This window comes from Parasteatoda tepidariorum, chromosome 8 (genome assembly GCF_043381705.1).
Source record: "Parasteatoda tepidariorum isolate YZ-2023 chromosome 8, CAS_Ptep_4.0, whole genome shotgun sequence".
Taxonomy (NCBI): domain Eukaryota; kingdom Metazoa; phylum Arthropoda; class Arachnida; order Araneae; family Theridiidae; genus Parasteatoda; species Parasteatoda tepidariorum.
The window spans coordinates 59681130-59702715 of NC_092211.1; the positions used below are offsets into that span (position 1 = coordinate 59681130).

General features: G+C 29.2%; 1 long non-coding RNA gene across 1 annotated transcript; it reads left to right on the plus strand.

The window, feature by feature from the left end:
• The first annotated feature begins 782 nt into the window (after positions 1-782).
• Positions 783-20321, plus strand: LOC122270207 (uncharacterized). Its single transcript, XR_006225670.2, has 2 exons — positions 783-1021; positions 19815-20321. It is a non-coding gene; the product is annotated as an uncharacterized lncRNA (long non-coding RNA).
• Positions 20322-21586: the final 1265 nt, after the last annotated feature.

The following is a 21586-nucleotide window of genomic DNA, read 5'->3' on the forward strand; positions in this document are numbered from 1 at the left end:
CTTATTTTTTAAATTTAATTATGCAGAAATATTTTATTTACAAAGATGTTACAGCATTTTAATGGACTTATAATTATAGTGTCTTTTAATAATTAAAAAATATTATACCTAACTGTTTTATTGCTGCAATGACTTTCTTTTTTTATTATACCGCTCTGTAATTGGAATTTTTTTTATCGGTAGGATGTGTTAAAATCAGACAAAATAAAAATGGAGAACGAAAACTTTAGGAAACTTGAAATATGATGATAGCAAAGAGATTAAGTTAACATTAAGATGGCCTAAGGTATAATATTGCATACATTATTGAAGCGTTAACTACGAAAAAAAAATAGAAATATGTTAAAATGATAAATCTTTTAAATTGTAATAGTCTGTCATAACTTTTTTTTTGCTAAAACATCTCTTTAGCAAACGCAACAACAAGTCCCAGTGATAAATCGAATCTGAACTTCAAGTATTAATTACAGGAATACACATATCAATGATATTACGTGATTGTGTATAATAAAGTGTGGAAATTATATATATTTGAAAACAAAATACTCATTAATATTTACTCGCAACCTTGAAATTTGCTTTTGAGTAACACTAGATAAAAAAAGAACATGCAAATTATTCTGCCCGTCCGGCAATAGATAAAACGATATTTTTTTCAGAAAGCGATTCAGGAAAAGAAAACCAACAAAGCATATAATTCACAAAATTTAATGTTATTTAAAAGACGCATGCGCCGTTTCTATGACAACAGCTCTTACATCAGTCTATGTAAACGAATCACCTGTTGCTGCTATGGTTAGTGAAATTTTTCGAAAAAAAGAACTAAACTTCTATCTTTGTTTAGCAGCTGGTTGTTTTATTTGTTACACGACATGTGTATTGAATAGTGTCTAGTTTGGTAGAAAAGGAGAATTATTGTGTAAGTTGCTTGTGAAAATAATAATTACGAAATCATGGGTTGTGCTTGTTTCAAAGAGAAAGTTGCGATAAATCCGGAATATTTCGTTTACAGATGCTACAGGTAATTCAATTAATTTTTTTTCACATAAAATTATTTGTGCTCCATGGAAGTAATTTGCGTAATTGTCCGAAATGTAGTTAGAGATGGTCAACTTTATCCGGTGTCTTAATCCTTTTCTTAAGTGAATGTCCCCAGAATCTACATTCACAAAGCCGCTTTGGTAAATGTCCGAAATACTTGTCATATCCTCTTTGATATTAATTTAGTTTATAGTTTAATATTTATTTGATATTAATAACTTTCGATTGGGTAGAACATAAAAGACATACATGTAAGATATACTGGGTAGTCGCTCTTAACCTTTAGTAAATAAGGAATGCCCGGCAAATGCATAACGGACAATCGCTTTTAACCTTAATAATGCATTAGTGTGAGGAATACCGGGCAAGTATATGTAAGGTAATGGCGATTAACCTTCATGAAACATCAGTGTAGGGAATACCGGGCAAGTATATACCATGTAATGGCTTTTAACCTTATTTTTAAAAGAGGAATGAATTTTAAAGATTTAAATAATTGATTTAAATTACTAAGATTTCTAAGCAAACCATATAAGATTGCATAGAAATCTTTGGGGGCTGGGGAGTATCAGCGAACGGGGGGTGGAGCCCACTAGTTTATATATAAAACTTCTTTTAAACGGTATGTCAGTCAGGGTTTAGTTCTTTGAAACAGTACGCTCGTCCAAAGTACATACGTCAGCAAAGTTATCTTACGAAGTTTAAAAATGCAAGTTAAAATATAATCCTGAAAATTTATGTTTCAAAGAATATTTAAATCTTGGACATATTTTAAAAAAATAATTACTTTGACTCCTAATTAATTAATATTTTTTCTTTACCTGCTGAAAATTTTTTAAAGTGTTTTTAAATATTTTCTAGCTCGCCTCTGCCATTATTTTCTTTTTATTACCGCCTAGAAAATGTAAGACTTCGGTTAAATTAATTATGTTTTATTTTTTACACTTCGCGATAGCTTTAAAAAGCTGCTTGTCTTCATCGGCATTCACTTTTAGTATAAATAATTTAATATTAATTTAGTTGTTGCTCTTTTACATAATCCTTCAGCATTAATCAACCATCAAATTTTTTTTCCAAATAAATTACTCTATTTTTCTCATTATTTTTCTTGTAAACTTTATGTTTTAATTAGAAGTGTGTCAATACTTAAAATCTAAAAATATTTTCTTTGATTTCTTAAAACATAATTCATTAATTAAGTGGAAATATTTTTACTATCAATTTTAATTGGAATGGGTTTCGTTTCAAAATATGCTAAGTTGCTTGATTATTGCATTAAATTTCTCTAAACATTATTCTTTCTTAAGCCTAAAATTAAATGTAAGCTATAGAGAAGTCTAAACTGACGTCACTTCACTTACTTGTCCACTAGCAATCCATCAATGATCAATCAGTTAGATGGCAACCAATAGGAATACATTTCTTTTGGAATCAGAATACGTTTCGTCCTATAGGATTTTCAATTGAAATGGTTTTTTTTCTCAAAAATATACTAAGTTGCTTAATGGACTGTATTAGCTGATTTCTCTACACATTATTCTTTCTTATCTGCAATCTGTCCGTCCAATTAACGGTAAAGTTTATTGTAAAAACATTTTTTTTGCGTTTACGGTTTTCAAACCGTTTCAAACAAGTATGTTTATTAAACTATGAAATACAAAAATTATACATTATTAATACAAAATATTAATTACAAAATTTTTTATACAAATTTTATTAAATGCAAAATTTTACGTTTTTTTTAACCATTTACAACTATTATGGTTTCAAAACTGTAAAAAAGAAATTTAACTAGACATAGGCTTTCCGTTAGGTAATGAGCATTGGAGAGTGCAGTACATTGGAAACTTTTCTGGTGTTGCAAGAAAAGGGGGGTAATATTGTGGTGTGATTGTTAGGACTTAGACTCCAGTTCATGAAACTGACAGATTAGCCGTCTCGGATATAGCATATAGGCAGTTGAATGGAGCTAAGTGGTTTCATTGCATGGAACTAAGTGGTGCAATAAAATTTTGGTTGTTTAACCGTATTAGGTGAAAACAGTTAATAAACATTTTTTCTCACAGTTAACAGTTTGAATACCATTTTATTTTACGGTTATTTGACTGTTTTGTTTGAATATGGTAAAATAGCAATTAAATAGATTGTTAGCTAACCCTTTTTTCTGAGAAATTTCTAACGTGTTTACAAGAGGTTGCCCAGCCCCATTCTCACATCATATACAAATTTAGTTGTTCTGATATCATGCACATACCTCCTTTTTGTGCTCGAACAAACTTCTACTCGACGAATTTGTCTTTTTTAGGTAAATACGGATTCCGATGACCTTAGTGATGTTTTCAACTTTCTGTTTCGTTCTTTCGTTGACTTAGTTTTATTTTATCGTGACAATGTTACTTTTGGAGTTTAGATTTAACCGCAAGCAGAACCGTTTCCGGCTCTAACATAATTAACAATTCATTAAATCCAATCCGTTAAAATTTCTTCTTATTATACTAAGAAGAAGCACAAATTCTTCAATTGTTTTTCTGTGAAAGAAGCGAGCAAAACAAAGCTTAATTTATACATTTATTCATTTTGAAATTACAATTCAATATGTAATTTTTTGAAATTAAATCTATTTCCTTAAATAAATTAAAATCATGTACAGATAATCCACATACGAGAATATGTCAGGGTTGAACATCCTGATCCTATTTTCACACAATTGATCAATTTACATTCAGAAGAAGCCATCCGGAAGCATGATTGGCATGACCCTTAGCACTAATTGATTCTTCTTGAAAAGATTCGAAAGTTCTTATCATCATTCTTCCAGAAACCCATTTACGGAAGACCACCTTGATCTCCGCCAAGAGATGGAACATTCGAAAGGTGGATGATATCTGACTCCGGTGCCATCCATCAAACTCAGAATGGGACACTCCATTAATTTCTCTTTAAAGATCAACCAATAATGCTGTTGTTGAGGATGTTTATTGGAAACAAATGGAGTCCACTTTCTCGATCGTCCTGCCAACTTTCCAAAACTTAAAAATCTGGAAGCTTTTCAAGTTTTAGAAAGTTCTTAATCTCTTTTTTTTTTTTTTTCTGTAATCGTCGTCGAACAGCTAATCCAAATTTGAGTTTACGACAATCAATGTCCAACTCCGAAGCCTTGTAATTTTGAACCCAATTAGGAAGACAAGGGAACTCGAGGATCATATATGGCAGTACTTTTACTTTCGTTACTTGTACCGCCGGTACAAGTAAAAAGTACGTACTTTTACTTGTACTTCATTACTTTTGAATTTAGTATTTTTACTTGTACTTTCGTTACATTTTTAGGGAAAAAGTACAAATATTTGTAACGGAAATGTCGAATGAAATCGTTACTTTTTTCTAAAACTCGGTAAGCTTTCTAAAAAAAAATTATTAAATTTAAAAAAAATGTTTATGTTTTTTTAATTTATAAAATTAATGTGCAATATATATGCATTCACAGCTGTTTAGTACTTGTACTTTCGCTTGCACTTTTTACTCGTTACTTTTTAAAATAAGAACTTTTCACTTTTTACTCGTTACTTTTTCTAAAAATACTTGTACTTTTTCTCGTTACTTTTTAAAAGTAACGTTGCCTTATATGTCCTGGATCAGTACCCCCAGAGGTATTAATTTGTTATGGGATTATTTGTTATAGGACTTTATGATCCCGACAGATTTATGTGCACCAGTCACCATTTAATACACGGGGATTCTTCGGTCGGCTGGATTCGAACCCCCGTTCTCACGAATACTCGTCTAACGCCCTACCAACTAGGCTATCCCAACCCCTAATCTTCTTTATTAGACTGGAGCAAGGTTTTTTAAACATTTTGGAGTGGAGACCCCTTAATATTTACTGAAATTTTGTGGAACCCCATAAGTATTGTGTAAATCCAACTCACTTGGGAGTTGATGTGTCAGTTTCTTTATTTGATCTGTATACTATATTGTAGTTTTAGATCCTTAACTTAAATTTTTAATTTTAAGACATAGAACAATGCGAAATATTTAATTAAGCAATGAACTTAAAAACATAATACTATAATAAAAATAAATTCAATTAATTAATGTTAATTAAAAATTAACTATGATTAAGAATTAACTATTAAAAATTAACTATGATTTGTACATTTAAGTATTGTCGCACACATTTACCTATTTTCAGATACATTATATAAAAATATTTGGTCATTGTAAAATTTTTATAATACGTCATAGAAATATCAAAATTGGTTAGCTTTTTTGGCAACCCCTGTTGAGGGTACTGCGACCCCAATTTGGGACGCGACCCACAGTTTAAGAAATTCTGGTCTAGATAATAAAAAAAAAATAAAACATGATACAATACTCTACGTTATATTTGATTTGCGCAAATTTAGATAACATTAATCTGTGTTGTAAATAACTTTGACGTTTAAAGTATTCTAAAAGAAATGCATCATAACATGTGGAGTGAGCAAAAAAAATAAATAAATAAACGGACCACCCTGAATAACTTTTGGTCTAATGATCGGATCTTCCCGTTCTAAAACTCAATCTTAATGGTTTCAGAGGATAACCTCAAGATATACTAATTAATTAGTACACACGATATTTTAAGTTATGAAATGAAGCACAAAAACGTACCTTCTCTGAATAAACATACTATTTTACAACAGATTCAGATTTCTGACTCCCAAAATATAGGGGGTAGCAGCAACTCCCAAATTGCTGCTACCCCTATATTTTTCCAAATTAATATATTTTATATTTTCCCAATATTTTGGGCAGGACAGAGATCCAAAGTTAATGTTAATTTTAGTTTTTGCGTATTGCGTCATATCTCGAGAACTTTTTTAAACGAATTGAAAAATTTTTGCAGACAATTATAAAATTCGTTTCTCCAAGGATAATTCCATACAAAGAATAACTTTCAATAAATATTTATTATTTTTTATTATTTTATTCAATAAATGTCGAATTTTTTATGAATTGCATGGTATACAAATTTCTTACATTTTAAAGTATGTTATTTTACATGACGAAATACGAAATTTAAATTAAATGGGCCGATTATTTTATGAAAAGTTAAATTTGAAGAAAAAAAATCGCACTTATAAAATTTAATTTCGCAAAAACAATTCGACTGATTCGTTTATACTTTGAATATTTAGCCATGTAAAATTATACTTCTTAAAATTATGTAAAAAGTTGTCTGCCTTACAATACAAAAATGTTTCGTCCGTAAATAAATAAAAGAATAAAAAATAATAAATATTTACTAAAAGTTATTTTTTGCAAATTACCTTTAGCTTAATGAATTTAATAATTGTGTGCAAAATATTTTTAGTTTTCTTAAAAAGTTTACAAAGTTTGATGAAATTCGCAAAAAGTAAAATTTACACTATAGGGTTCAAACTCTGAACCCCGCTCATGACTAAACTTTTGGGATCATATTTTCCAAAAGACTGTTAAAAGATATTTTTAAAATATAATTCATCAAAATAAATTTGTACGTAGTTCTAAAAAGTACGTAAATCTAAAAAGTAGTTCACCTCGAATATTATACCATTCTTAAGTAAAACCATAAAGCTAAACTTAGTGATATGTTATCTCTAGCTTCAAATATTTCCGACCAAGTTGATGTTTCACGGCGAAGATATAAAATTCACTACTGATAAAACAACTAAACTTTTCTCACTATTCATTTATACGATGAACTGAAGTAACATACCTAAAATGTCTTATCAGTGTTAGACAATGTTTTATCTCACAAATTCAATGAAATCATAAAACTTATTTTTAATACATTTACTACTTCCTATAAAGTGAAGTGCTTTTATGTCTGTGTGTGAGAAAAATTTTACTATTCCTTTTACATGGGTTTAGTGATTCTTGTTAACTTCGGAAATAATTAAAGAGAAAATGAATTCATTGACACAAATTGGCGTTTGTAATCGAGTTTATGTTCTTAAATTTGGCGACAGCAGATCATAAAATTATTGATGCAGGCGGCAATAAATTATACTCTTTTGCAATTTTTTTTTTTCAATAGTAAATAAAAGAAGATGTTATTGTGAGTTTTCCTTTTTACTTGTATGCATTGGTTGTTGAAAAAGCTTTTTAGGGACTAGCGAAACAGCAAATTTACATTACATAACAAATCAATTTTTGGATATTCATATTCTTTAATTTCTTAATATTCTTTAATTTCTTAATATTCTTATCAATTTATAAACAGCAACATTTTTGTATCTATTTTTATATATTTTAATCTATATGTAAAATAATAGGTAATGAAAGAAACTCTGTAAAAATAAACAGAAAAAAATCAATGACGTATGATTTAATTCTTATGAAGGAAGGCTTAACGATTTTTCGAATTTAAACCTAATTTGTTTTATAGTTTTTAGGGGCATTATTTCTGTACGTTTCGTTGCTCGTGAAATATTAAGAAAACTGTTTTTAAGCATCATGTCGACACATTGAGCCAAAAATGGCTAAAAAAACTGAAAAATGGCTAAAAAAACTGAAAAATGGCTAAAAATAATTTATGTCTATATAATAACATAACGCCTTCAGAATTAAAAGTATTTAGTTTCTGATTTTTCAATACTTGAAAAATTATTTCAGGAATCATTGTTTCATAAAAAATATTTCGGGAATCACTGGCTCATAAAAATTTGTAAAATTAAGGTTTATTAATTATTTTAATTCTTTGATTCTTAATTATTTTAATTCGTTGAGGTTTATTTTAATAATTTTGAACTGGAATGGAAAATCCCACCAAATGCAAATGCTCATGTAACGCAAATGCCGATTAGTTTCCTCAATAAGTCCTCCACAAAGGCAAATTTCTCCCAATACTTGAAATGGAGTTCCCTTGTCTTCTGGAATGGGTTCAAAATTACAAGGCCACGAAGTTGAACATTAGTAGTCGTAAACCCAAAAATTAGGTTGGCTATTCTACGAAGATAATAAAATAAAATATTGGAAAACAAAATTCCAACATTCATTGTTTGGACTTATAAAAATGTGCGAAAGTTAAGGTTTTATTAAATATTGATTAAATTGAGGTTTAATAATTGAGTATTAATTAAGTTGAGGTTTATTGATTAATTATTAATTAAGTTGAAGTTCAATAATTAATTTTTAATTAAGTTGAGGTTTATTTTAATAATTTTTAACTTCTCACTAAAATGGTGCTTTTTAAATAAATGATTCATATTTTTTAAACATTCAAAATTATTATTTAATTATTTTCAACAAGATTATATTATAGATATTCTTTCGATGGATATTCTTTTTATATATATTCTTTTTTTAAATTTTTTTTTATAGATAGTTTTAAATGCAAATTTTGCGTAGATTTTCAGACACTGAAATTTATTTTATTTAAAAGGTAATGTAAAATATCATTGCAGTGTTTGTCTTCAATTTGCATGAGCATCAAAGAAAAATAGTAGAAAATTTTATGAAATATCAATAAGAATTTTTTTTAATTATTTAAGAAAAATATAATTAAGTTTAATTTCATGTAATATACCGACATTTTAAGAAAGTACGGTAATTTAATCTAACTCTAAACAATTTAAATTTCATAAACACATGAAACTTAAAATGAGTTTTAAGCGAAAACTTTAAGTCGTAAAACTAAATTACACTAGTAAGTTACGGACTATTAAATATTTCAGTCCTATAATTCACATCATTTAACTTCAGAAATAAAGTGTTAAGGCCGTTAGCTAAAACTATTACCCTTATTCAATGTTAAGCAGAATTGAACTTTCTTCGCGTTTCTAGCTTTTGCAGAGCGCTATTTAATTTTATAAGCCATTGAAAACATTTCATTTTATGTCTTCTATCAAGATTTTAATAAAAAATTGCATTAATTTTCTAAGAAATGAGAAAAGAGTATTATTTCTTTTCTCCATCCGTATTATCCTGTTTCGAAAATAATTTAAAAAAAAGCTCAGTATATTGATTTGATTTTATAATCGTAGTTGAACAATTGACTCAATTTTGGGTTTACGACTACTAATATTCAGATCCGTAAACTTGTAATTTTGAACCCAGTGTAGAAGACAAGGGAACTTCTGTATCAAGTATTGGGAGGAATTTGCCAACGTGGAGGATTTGTTGATGGAACTAACCAGCTTTTGTTCTACATAGAGAGGAAAACCACGAAAACCTCCTACGGTTAGCCTGACAGCAAGAGGACTTTAACCTATGATCCGTCTACCACTGAGAATATTTTAAGTCAGCACTGTGGTCGGTGCGAGCCGGATGCGGAATTCGTATCGACCATCCCTCTCTGGAACTCGGACCCGGTTCAGCTCATTGAAATTCGAACTCTCTATCCCCTGAGCCACCACCGCTCTCAGTATATTGATGGAAGAAAAATGAATAATTCTAATCTTACCGAGTTTTCGGACATCGTATTTTCGTAGAATACTTGGAGAAGACTAAAAGGCTCCACCCCTAGCTCGCTTTGTTCACCAACCCCCACAATTCTTGACGCTAAACAGAATGTAGCATTAAAATCGCATAACTTACGTAATGAACTTCTATTACCACCAAAAATCCCTCTCCTTTTTTCGAAAGTGGTGCAAAATTTAAAAAAAGTTACATTAAACATTTTGAAAAGTATTTTTAAAAAGTTATAGTTCATTTTATTAAGTCACGTCAATCTCAGGAAACTATTATATCTACTATAGCTGCAGAATGTGTCATTCGACTTGATAGAAAAAATTTAAAGAATTTGGTGGAAAATCCCAAATATTTTGAATATTTTAAAAAAAAAATTCATTAAATTTTATTTCCAAAAATGAGACAAATTATGTTTTTTTTTCTAATTAGAAAAGAACGTGAGATGGACTTGGTTTCTTCCTCCAAATAAACCAAAAATTTAGTTTAAATTTTAAATTAGGTTAGGTTAAAATTTTCAAAAGTGTTACACTCATTTAAGATAACTGTAGGAAATTTGGAATGTTACTTAATAGTTACTTTAATTTGTTTTCAGAAAGCTTCTTTAAAAAAAAATTTAAATTATTGAAGTTATACTTCTTATGCGACTTCCAACAAGGTTGCGTTAAACGTTTAACGCTGCATTTTTATAAACCGGGAAATCACGTGATAGGATCCAGTTTTCCCTCATTCATTTCCATATTGTTTCGATTCTCACTAGCATAAAAGTTTTGTTTTTTTTCAGTTTGATTTGATACACATATAAATTAATAGGGTAGTATTTTTTATTTTCAAATTTAGTGGATAACAATTGTAAAAAATGAGTGAAAACAATCCCACGGACAATGCGACGGATTTAAGGTTATGTCAAGGTACATCTCTTGTGAATATCAATTGATTGTCAGGTTTTCTCTTCTGAAATTACATTATAACGCATTCACATGCATTATCAATACAAATACATTTTCCAGGGCTAGACGATGAGGCAACCACAAGCACTTCCACTGGTTCAAGAGGTCCACGAGAGAAAAAATGCACAATATTACCGTGATTACAGAGCACGGAAGCGAGCGGAGCAGGAAAAAGAGTCGTTGAATAGAACTAGAGATCCTTCTACGACTGCTGATTCTTCTACAATTAACGTCGCAGGTTGCGAAGTTTAACTTCTTCCGCGCGGAGGGACTCAACGCACCATTTTTTTTTATGAAGCTTAAATTTTTTTTGCGGGGGAGGGGCAAAACTCAAAAACACACAAAATGAGACAAAATAGATTTTTTACAAAAAGAGGCAAAATAGATTAATACTGACGCATTATCTTTTGAGTTACATCAAAATTGTTTTTTAAATTTTTTCGAAAATGTTTAATGGAAGATTAGTGAACTTTTTGTATACTGATTACATGATGCTTTAACAAAATAAACGAATAAATAAATAAATAAAAGAGAATACACGTATGCGGATTTGAAAAATTTTAAAATTGGGTCCTGGACCTTCTATATCTCCTATATCTAGTTTAAAATAGTATAAAATCAAGAAAAATTAGTTGATATTTTTTAGTTTGTTTAACTTATATTTTGGATTTCATTCATAAGATTTCAATAACTTTTATATTAATTTAAAATGAAGAAGTTGTTAATTTCACAAAATAATTATTAATATATGTTTCTATCCATTATAACGGCGAAAATTTATTTTGTACTGTAATACATTTGTAAAATATTTTTCTGATATATTAAAAAAATGGCATACATTTAGGGATTAATGTTTCAGTTATCCGTGTGTAAAATTATATATATTACGAATTTGTTTTACTGTTCAAAACTTCAGATTCTTAAAAAGTTGACATTTATCAAACAATTTTACAGTCAAATAGGAAAATGTGAAATGTCTTCCAAAATGAGTTTGGATAATTTTTTGGGGAGGAGGCGGGTCAAAAACGTTAATTTACTTTTTTTTAAAACATAAAGTATGACACAAATTTTAGCTTTCAAGTTAAATGCGAAGTTAAGCATGTAGAATAAGAAGTTTGACCTAAATGTTTTATTTTATAAATATTATTTATTTCTTAATTCTTTTATTTACTTTTTCACTTTTACTTCATACTCTCCAAACTATAAATTATTCAACTTGAAAATCAAAATAATCTTTATATAGATTAAAAGAAAAAAGAAAAACTTAAGGAAAGCTGAAAAGAAAAGCTAAAAAGAAAACTTAAAGTTTACGTTTTTAACACACAGAAAAAAAGAAAAAAACATAATACAATTAGGGCTCATTTTGCGCAGACATATACTTTGTCTTCTGGAATAGGCCCTAATTTGACAAAAAGAAGAACTTCACTTTTAGGGGGGGGGGACCTTTATTGGTGAATATGTTATCATATCATATATGTTTTACGCTTGAAACTTTCCATTTCGGGAAAAAGTTCTTCTTAATGCATTCTAAATAATATGTAAGGAATTAATGTTTGATGTCTAAGTAATAATAATAAATGACGTAATTGGTTTTCAAGGATAGAGTAACAAAAATATTCGATTTCTAAAAAGAACGTTTTCTAGTATCATTGGATTGTACCTAAGGTGTGTCCAATAGCCAACTATCAACCTAATTGCTAGTTTCCACAAATACTCATTAAATGTAATTGGTTCACAAATGAATGATATGATTAAAAACCGAATTATATATTGAATTGTATATATTGGGCAATAATTTACCACATAACATAATTCTGGGTTATATTAAGAATTAAGGAATACTTCTGGATTGAAAATTAATATGCTTTTTTGTTGTTTTCTGAAGTTTTAGCATCCATAGACGAAACTATATAGTACTATTTTTGCAAGTTTTAAATATTATACTAGCACTTCCATTAACATGGTGTTTCGGAAATCTGTCGCCAAGGGAAACAAAAAAAAGAAGAAGAAAAAAAAAAGAAGAAAAAACACAGTTTAAGTATCTTACAATCGAAGCAATGATTTTAAACTATATACATCTTACCGTTAAGAATTGCCTGGGCGTTAGAACGGACAAAAAACTTTAATATTTTAAAAGTTTTTAAAAAATTTTAAAAATCGCCAATTTTGGCGTCATTTTTCAACCTAGAAGAAATTATCAAAATCAATGTCTTATTCTGTTTGCAAATTTTTATGAGCCCCGAAAATGCAGTGGTTGTAGTTCATTTACGTCGCACTAGAGTTGCTCAGTGGGTTATTGGCGACGGTCTGGGAAACATCCCTGAGGATGATGCGAAGACATGCCATCACAATTTTGATCCTCTGCAGAGGGGATGACACCACCCGCTTCGGTAGTCCGACGACCTGCAAGCGAAGTCGAGCACTTTACGGTAGAACAGCTTAATGAGGGTGGGCGGTATTGACCTCACACCCTCGATCCCTACGCAGACTAATCCAACCCACCCGCACACTGACCGCAGCCAGTGATGCTTGACTTCGGTGATCTGCTGGGAACCGTGTCTTAACGATCAGTCCACTGCGGGACCCCGAAAATGCAGCAGTGGAGTAAGTTTTTTAACCTTAAAAAATTAGACCGCAAAAGCAAAATTAAATCATCAATTTTATCAAAATTGATGCTTTTCACCATTTGGAAGCTTAAATTGATGCTTGATGATTTTCACCATTTCACCAGTTTTGTGCTATTTTTAGAATGAAAAAAAGCCGCTGGTTAAGCTAAAATTGACCTATTGCAAACTCACAGCAGTTATGAAAAAAGCGCATTTTTTGCATTTCCTAAGACGTCGGACTTTCAAAAAACAGCCTTAACAGAACAAAATTGAATAAAGAAGCACTTTAATAGAAATAGATTTGTAATAGTCTACGTTCGGTTTCCATAGCAACCCGCACTACGCAGAACATGTATTAGTTCTAATTAGCACTGCGCTCATTTGAAGAAAAGGCGAACCGTATAGGGATACGGTAGCTTAGCACTAAACTTCCCTGTCTTTATGTTTTTGTTGTAATTCGTCTTGTATCGTTATATTGTTGAAAAATACATATTTGAGATGTTTATCAAATATTATGATTTCGCCGTGAGTCAAACGATATTTTAAATTTTATTACTTCCGTTTAATTCACGAAACATCGTTTATAAAATAATTATTACGATGTTCTGATATCAAACAAATCTTGATCGGGTAAATGTGAAGATATTGTTTTTACACAGCTCAATACTGTGAATTAATTTGTGATGCAATATATCTTCTATCTAACAAATAAAAGTTTTGAATTACAATAATTAAAAAATAACACAACGTAATTTTTTGTCTTTAAAATGTTGAGGGACAGTGGATCGTAATAACAAATTTTTTATTTCTGATAATCTATTTTCTTTTCGTTGCCAGCTGTGCCCAAATACAAGACACTAAACGTTCTAACTTTTTAAAAAAGTACTGAAAGTTTGTGGATATATTATAGTTAAGCATTTTTAATTGTCTGCAATAAAAATAAACCTCTTACGCTACAATTTAAGGGATCTCAAGAATTTTTCTTGACAAAGTTTTCGATTTTTTGTTTTGTTTTGTTGAAGAAATTATAATTATTCAGAGCAATTTTACACCAATTATAAGATAATACTCGAAACTTCCAAAGTTACAGTTATCTTACTTTTCCATCAAATTTTAGCTCTTAAGAAAATTAAACTATATAAAGTTCTTTGCGTTGTTTCAAAAAAGTGTTTGCATTAAAATAAGATTGTCGGAGTTAATACTTAACTCCAGTAAAAAATTTGGAACCCTAAGTTGAATTCCAAATAAGTTATAGAGAACAGCAAAAAAGTTGCACATTGATGTTTCTTAGGCAAAAGAAAAACTACCTAGACCCCCTTAATAAATTAAATTTTTTAATATTCTGATTATATGCAATTAAAGCTAACGGAAATTTGCGCAGTATTATGTTAAACAAAAATATTCAACTTATAATCAATTCTTCTGAAAGTGTACAAGTGCATATAGGTTTTCTTGCAGTGTAATATATGCAACATGAACGAAATACGTGCTTATTTTTTGTGACCCCAAATATTAAAGACAAACTCAATTTTCATTATATTATTGATACTTTAATACAAAACCAAAAGAAGTTCTTTTACAATGAATCGTAAGATTTTAAGGATAAGATATTAAAAAATCAGAACGATTTCATGGAAAAGTGTTTTGTGTCAATCTTTTTTATCACTTTCATGCAATAAATCTATTTGTAATCTGATATAGAAGTGGGATATAATAGATACAAAAACATCTAAAATCAGCATCGAGTAAAAATATATCAGTGGCATAAATGAAGACAAATCCGTCGTGACGTATCAAAAATTCCGTCTTCCTACGGTTCATCGAGAAAACGATCAGATAAATTTCTTTTCACTGAGTGGCAACACTAGAAAGTAAGCGTCGTTTTATCGCTTGGCATTCTGTTGAAAAAAGAACAATAGCCGGTTCAATCAGATGTCAATAAATAATTAAAATAAACTCTTCACGATCTGTTTACGAGGGATGTGCTCTCATAAAAAAAATGAAAAACAATCGAATCTTTCAGCAGTCACAGCACACCGCGTGTTTTTTATTGCAAGAATGAAAAACAATAAGAAGATGCGCTATTTATAGATGCATCGCTATGTTCATATCTTTTAATTTAATTATGCATCAGATATGAAGGAAGTGAATTTAAAATGAAAGAAAACAATCAGTTATCTTGTATTTGAAGTTAAGTACCATGTTTTCTGATTAGTTACAGTGCCATTTGAGATCAGTAAATATGAATTACGTCCGTTTGATAACTGTAATTGTGGGATATCAAGTGAATTATGGAACTAATTAGAGGTATATCTAATTGTTTCAGAGAGGAATTGCTTGTCTCCAACCGATATTTATCTTTTACTTCACTGTTATTAAGTGGTAAATAGCGATTTTAAGTGACCAACATGTTTATGTAATTTAAAGCATTTTTTTACGTAAACAAAAGGATTATTCTTATAGCACAAGGAAAAAAAACCAAGCGCAATTTAAATTGCTACAAGCAAACAAATGATGTTTGAATAAGGAGGTCAAATAAGAATTATCATTTAAATAAATAAAAACTAAAAAAGGTTCGATAAAAAAAACTTAATTAAATTGATAAAACAGTTCAATAAAATGGATAAATAAATAATTTTAGTTTTTATTATGGAAAAAATAACAAGTAAGGATATTTGTGAAAGTGTCATTTTTTAAGAAATAAACCTACCTTACTATCTTTAATTTTTAGATTTTATGAAAATATAGATTAGATTTATATAATGTTTCAATTTATATAATTTTAGATTTTATATAAATTTATGTTTTGCCTATAGCATGTTTGTAATTTTCCAGTTTATATATTTTCTATATAAATGATGTAAAATTAGAAATAAATATTTTGCATAAATATTATGGTAACATAAATAAATATTCTACATAAATAATAGTCGGAAGTCGTTATGGAGAAATCTTCAGAGGAAGGCATTGACTCACATTGGGCTGTCTGGTCAACTATGATGATGATGATATAAATAATAAAAAAATCTTTAAAACGGAACAACATGTGAATTAGAAAAATTTATAATAACAAATTTGATTTGTACACTAATTAATTTTAATTTAATCTTTTTTTCAAAAGCTTTTTTAAATGCTTTTAATTTTTTTTCCTAGAAGTAAAGTTGTATTTAAATAAGTGTGATTGGTTAATTGTCGAATGAAATGAATAAAAACTAAGTTATTTCCCTCTCAATTCGCTCAGAGTAAATTTCCTTCTGTATTTGCTGTAATTTTTATGTTGCTAAAAAAGAAAAAAAATCATTTTAAAGAAAAAACGTGTTTAAAACTTATTTAAATCTTAATTATTTTAAAATTTAAGGAAAATTTATATATTTTTTTTGCCTTTTTTGTTAAGTAATTTGTGATTTTACGCAAAAATAAGAGTTTCAAATTAAAGGAAAATATTATTTTTAAACAATTATTGATCTCAGTCTTTTCAGAATTTAATCAAAAAACTAACTCGGATCCATATTCCAGATATAAAATGTTTTTTTTTTTTTTTTTTTTTTTTTTTTTTTTTTTTTTTTTTAAAATAAAAGACTAGCAGCTATTGGTGAGCAGCTTGGTCACCTTTCAAAATTACCTTGTTCAGCAAATAAACTTTAATGATTACCAAATCGAATGCACAGCGCAACTGTATTATAATTAATATTGTAATTCTCCAATCCCTTTTCTCCAATCCTAGTATCTTAATTAGTTCTCAACTATATATTAATCGAATTCGTTTCACCATCCAGCTGTTGCCTTTATTGATTTTTTGAAGTACTTCGATTTCAATTTTATGTACCTTCAAGAGATGTGCGCGATATTGTCTTTATGTATTGAACTTTAGGGATAATTCAAAATCAACACAGCAGCCAAACCTCCATAAGTGTGTACTTAGAACATTTCGGCATAGTAAACAGCGAGAATATTAAATTCTTTCCATCTTTCTCGTTTAACAGAAAACTTTTCCCAATGCTTTTTTACGCGCTGTACTTCTTCCTCACGCACCTCTCGAGCCATAACTTGAGTATCGTATAATATGTATACGCTATTACTCGAAAATGTAATTTCCGTCACCAATAATTGGTATGACAGTATGCGACATGATTGCACCGCTTATGTTTGAAATTTCTATTGTCATTTTAGAAAGGATTGAAAATTAAATCTGAATAATTACTTCGTCACTAAGCTTTTATTTCTATAAAAATACAAAATTATTCTGAATAAATACTTAAGATAAATTTTTAATATTGCTTAAATTATTATTTGAGACAACCCAACAATTTGAATAATTACTATAGTGTTGCCAAAAGATAGAGAAATACCCGAGATCATGGTACCATATAGGAGAAATGTGTGCAATACTTTTTCCCGTTTTTGGATCGATATAGATCTACTCGTTTACATAAAAATTTCTTTTTAAAAACAAAAGGCTATGTTCAAAATCATACTTTTTTTTATACTTAATTCTTTGAAACATAATTGTTCTAAAACATAGCATGTAAATAGCATACAAAATTGGAATAGGTTTTTTTTTTCAACTTTATTTTTCATTTTTTTCCTTTTGTTCAAAAAGAAGGATATTTTCTGAAAATGCTCACAAGCTCTTATTGATTTTATTTAATAACCGTCGTTGAACAGCCAACCCACTTTTATGGGTTTATGACTACTAATGTTTAACTCCGTAGCCTTGTAATTTTGATCCCAATCCAGAAAACAAGGGAACTCCTGGATTAAGTATTGGGAGAAATTTGCCTTCGTGGAGGACATTTTGATGGAGCTAACCCGCATTTGCGTTACATGGAGAAGAAGACCACGAGAACCTCCCAAGGTTAACCTGACTGCAAGGGGACTCTAACCCATGATCCGTCTACCACTGAGGATATTTCACGAAAGGTGGTCGGTGCAAGCCGGATGCGGAATTCGTATCGACTGGGATTCGAACCCTGTCCGCCTCATTAGAAGGTGAACGCTCTATCCCCTGAGCCATCGCGGCTTTTCTCATTATATTAAAAAAAATCGTAAGTAATGATGCCTCAGCTGTTTTGGGGTGTTTAACTTATGTTACCTTTTGTTTCAGCGTACAAAAATTATGAGACTTAAAACTTGAAATTTCGCAGTGGTGTGAAAAACATACAGGGAGCAGGAGGGAATAAAAAAATTAAAACAGTACTAAAAATTGAAACAGTACAGTAAACAATACTAAACGAGTCGCTGTGCAGCACGCAAAGAGGCAACTACAGATTAGAAATTTGATGTCCTGAAAAGGACAATTTTATATGTGACTTAAGTTTTTTTTTTTTCTAAGTTAAAATTTATTCGAAAGTTATTGCAATTTTAAGGACATTTTAGAATTTTTTTCTTAATTTTATTTCCTTTAAACAATCAGCCTTTATTCATTGCTACAAAAAATTTATTAACATCTCCCTAGATTTTTTGCTTTGTAAGTTCGAATTTAAGTTGATATCGAAAGAAAAAAGTGAGAGACATAGATATTTGATGTTGCCAAAAATAAATCATAATATTTATTTTGAAAGTTTTAATAATATAGATAACTTAATTGCATAGAGATAAAAAAAAAACATTTGCTGTTTAAACTGTTGTAATAATATAAGTCTCGTTTGTGAGCTAAATTACCTATAACATATATTTCCTTATTGAGTTACAAAATTCGTATTTCTAAGTTTAAATTTTCATTCCAAGTATAGCTGATTATTTTTCAAATTCAGGAAATGGTTCATTTCGCAACATTTAATAACTAAACAAAATAATCTTACATTAAATTATAATAATTATATATTTTATCAACAAAATGTTCGTTGTTTTTATGGACAATATCGACTTTCAAGAAGCGGAAAGCAATGATGCATGAGAAGTAATCACTGGGATTGGTGAGTGGAGCGAGCAGAGGTCGGAGCCTTTTATTTATTTATTTATGATCATTGTTATTGCTTTAATCTTAAGAGAAGCTGCATCAGCGATTAAGGCACTGAATTATCATTGTGAAAGACTGGGGTTCGATCTCCAGTGGCGCGTTGAAGCTCAGATCGATGGTACCAACTTGTCTGGGAAGTAAAAGCGGCCTGTGCGCAGGGCCGATCACTTTGTGAAAATCATGCCGTTTGTCACGTAACTGTGGAGCCTTCATCTCCCTGGCCCACAACGGACTGTTGCGGGATCACTTTACTTCATTTCTTTTTGTAAGAATTGTGTAAAATTTTCTCGTTCGTATTAGATTCTATTATGCTCTCTTGTCATGAAATTTTGATCTTCCAGTCGAATTATTGCTAACACTCTTGCTGTCAAACATTAGTAAAGTTATGATTACGCATTTACATTTAATAAAGTTATGATTACGCATTTGCATTTAATAAAGTTATGATTACGCATTTATATTTTAATAAAGCTTAAATTATATTTTAGCCTAAATTAAATTTTAATAAAGTTAATTTAAGCTTTTATCAACATGAGCATTTTAAGCTTTTTTTTAAGTAATAAATAATGCTTGTTTTTTTATTCAAACTGTTAAATTATTAGATAGATGATAGATGGTCTAAAGGTCATCCTACTAAGTTTCATTACAACGCCGCCTCAATAACTCTGTGTACAGTCACAACTTTATCATTGAAATCTTCTTTGTATCATTGGTAGCAATTTACAATTTCTGACAGCAACTTAATCCTTGAGATACATTCAGAGAACAGGAGAGCTTATTACAATACAAAAAAATATCCGCAAAGATAACATTATTCTACTATTTCAGATGGCAGGGCTTGAAATCTTTTTGTCTCTGTACATTTGTTTGGTTGATGAGGCGGGCAGTCATTCTTTCTTATCTTCCATGACTAAATTCTGGCAGCCTGCCAATAAAAGATGAAGGAGAATCCATACAAATGAAGCTTGCAAGGAATATTTATAAAAATGATCATCTTTACCTGCAGTATAATTAGGATTAATTTGTATCATTGTTTCCTTAATCAGTATCAAAGATTACTTGATTTGGAACAATAAAATAAACATTTTAAACATAAGCAATTTTGTAAACTAAGTAGTCTTTAAAAAATTCTTCAGGGAATTAGGCTGAAAAAAGTTCTATTAACATTGTACAACATTCAATGCAAATGAAATTTGTAAGGAATATTTATAAAAACGATCATCTATATCTTCAATGTATAACAAAATATGTATTTATATGTATCATTGTTTTCGTAATTTGTATCAAAGATTGCTTGATTTGGAACAACAAAATAAATGCTTAAAACGTAAAAAATTTTGTACACTGATTTTGTTTTGTAGCAGAAAAAAGTTCTATTCAACATTGTACAACATCAATAAGTGCAATTTTATATTGATCAAGATTTATCAGCTTAGCGAAGGGACTTATATAACTAACTTGTGTAAATTATCGATTATTCAAGATTTTTACTAAATAAAAATTACCCAAATCACTACCAGTTGCTCGATATTTTACGAACTCTTAAATTGCTATTTTATAAACTATGCTTTCATTTTTTTTCTTCAAAAACCCGCTCAATTATTAAAAAAGTAATAGGTTAGTTTAAGAAAATATAACCAAATTTACTTTATGCCCATGCCTAATAAGAACATTTCTTGTAAAAGTTTATTTATTTCATTATATCATTTATTGAATGATTAATTTAAGAATTATCCTTCATATCATCAATAATCATTTATATTATCATTCATTCAAAAATATTTTAATCTATATTCACTTAGGAAATTCAAAACGCAAGGAGCTTAATTTTTTTTTCATTAAAAACTAATTTAAAAATTTGCTTTCTGTGTATCGTGTAATGAAGAAAATGTTTTCTCAAAGTTATTTTGCATATCCACTTTTAGCTTTTATGTAAAGGATTTCGACCCCTACTCGCTACTTCTTACCAACCCCTATTAAAATTTTTATTAATTTTATGCCAGTGACATTTTTACAAGTCTTACGCAGCCGTCCTACTTTTCAGATTACAAAAAAAAATTCAGACTAAAATTTGAATTTTTGTTTGAATTTAAAATTTGTGTTTCTTTTTATTATAGAATAAATTTAAACTTGCACAAAATCTGACATTTCTGATAATCATCTTCAAATTCTCCGCTAATTCATCGTTAGTGTTTCTTTTTATTATAGAACAAATTTAAACTTGCACAAAATCTGACATTTCTGATAATCATCTTCAAATTCTCCGCTAGTTCATCGTCAGTGTTTCTTTTTATTAAAGAATAAATTTAAACTTGGACAAAATCTGACATTTCTGATAATCATCTTCAAATATTTTTCGCTAGTTCATCGTCAGTGTTTCTTTTCATTATAGAATAAATTTAAACTTGGGGACAAAATCTAACATTTCGGATAATCATCTTCAAATTTTTCGCTAGTTTATCGTCAGTGTTTCTTTTCATTATAGAACAAATTTAAACTTGGGGACAAAATCTAACATTTCTGATAATCATCTTGAATGTACAATTTCTATAAGCCTATTTAATTCCATACAAATTCTATAGCCAATTATGTGGACATCC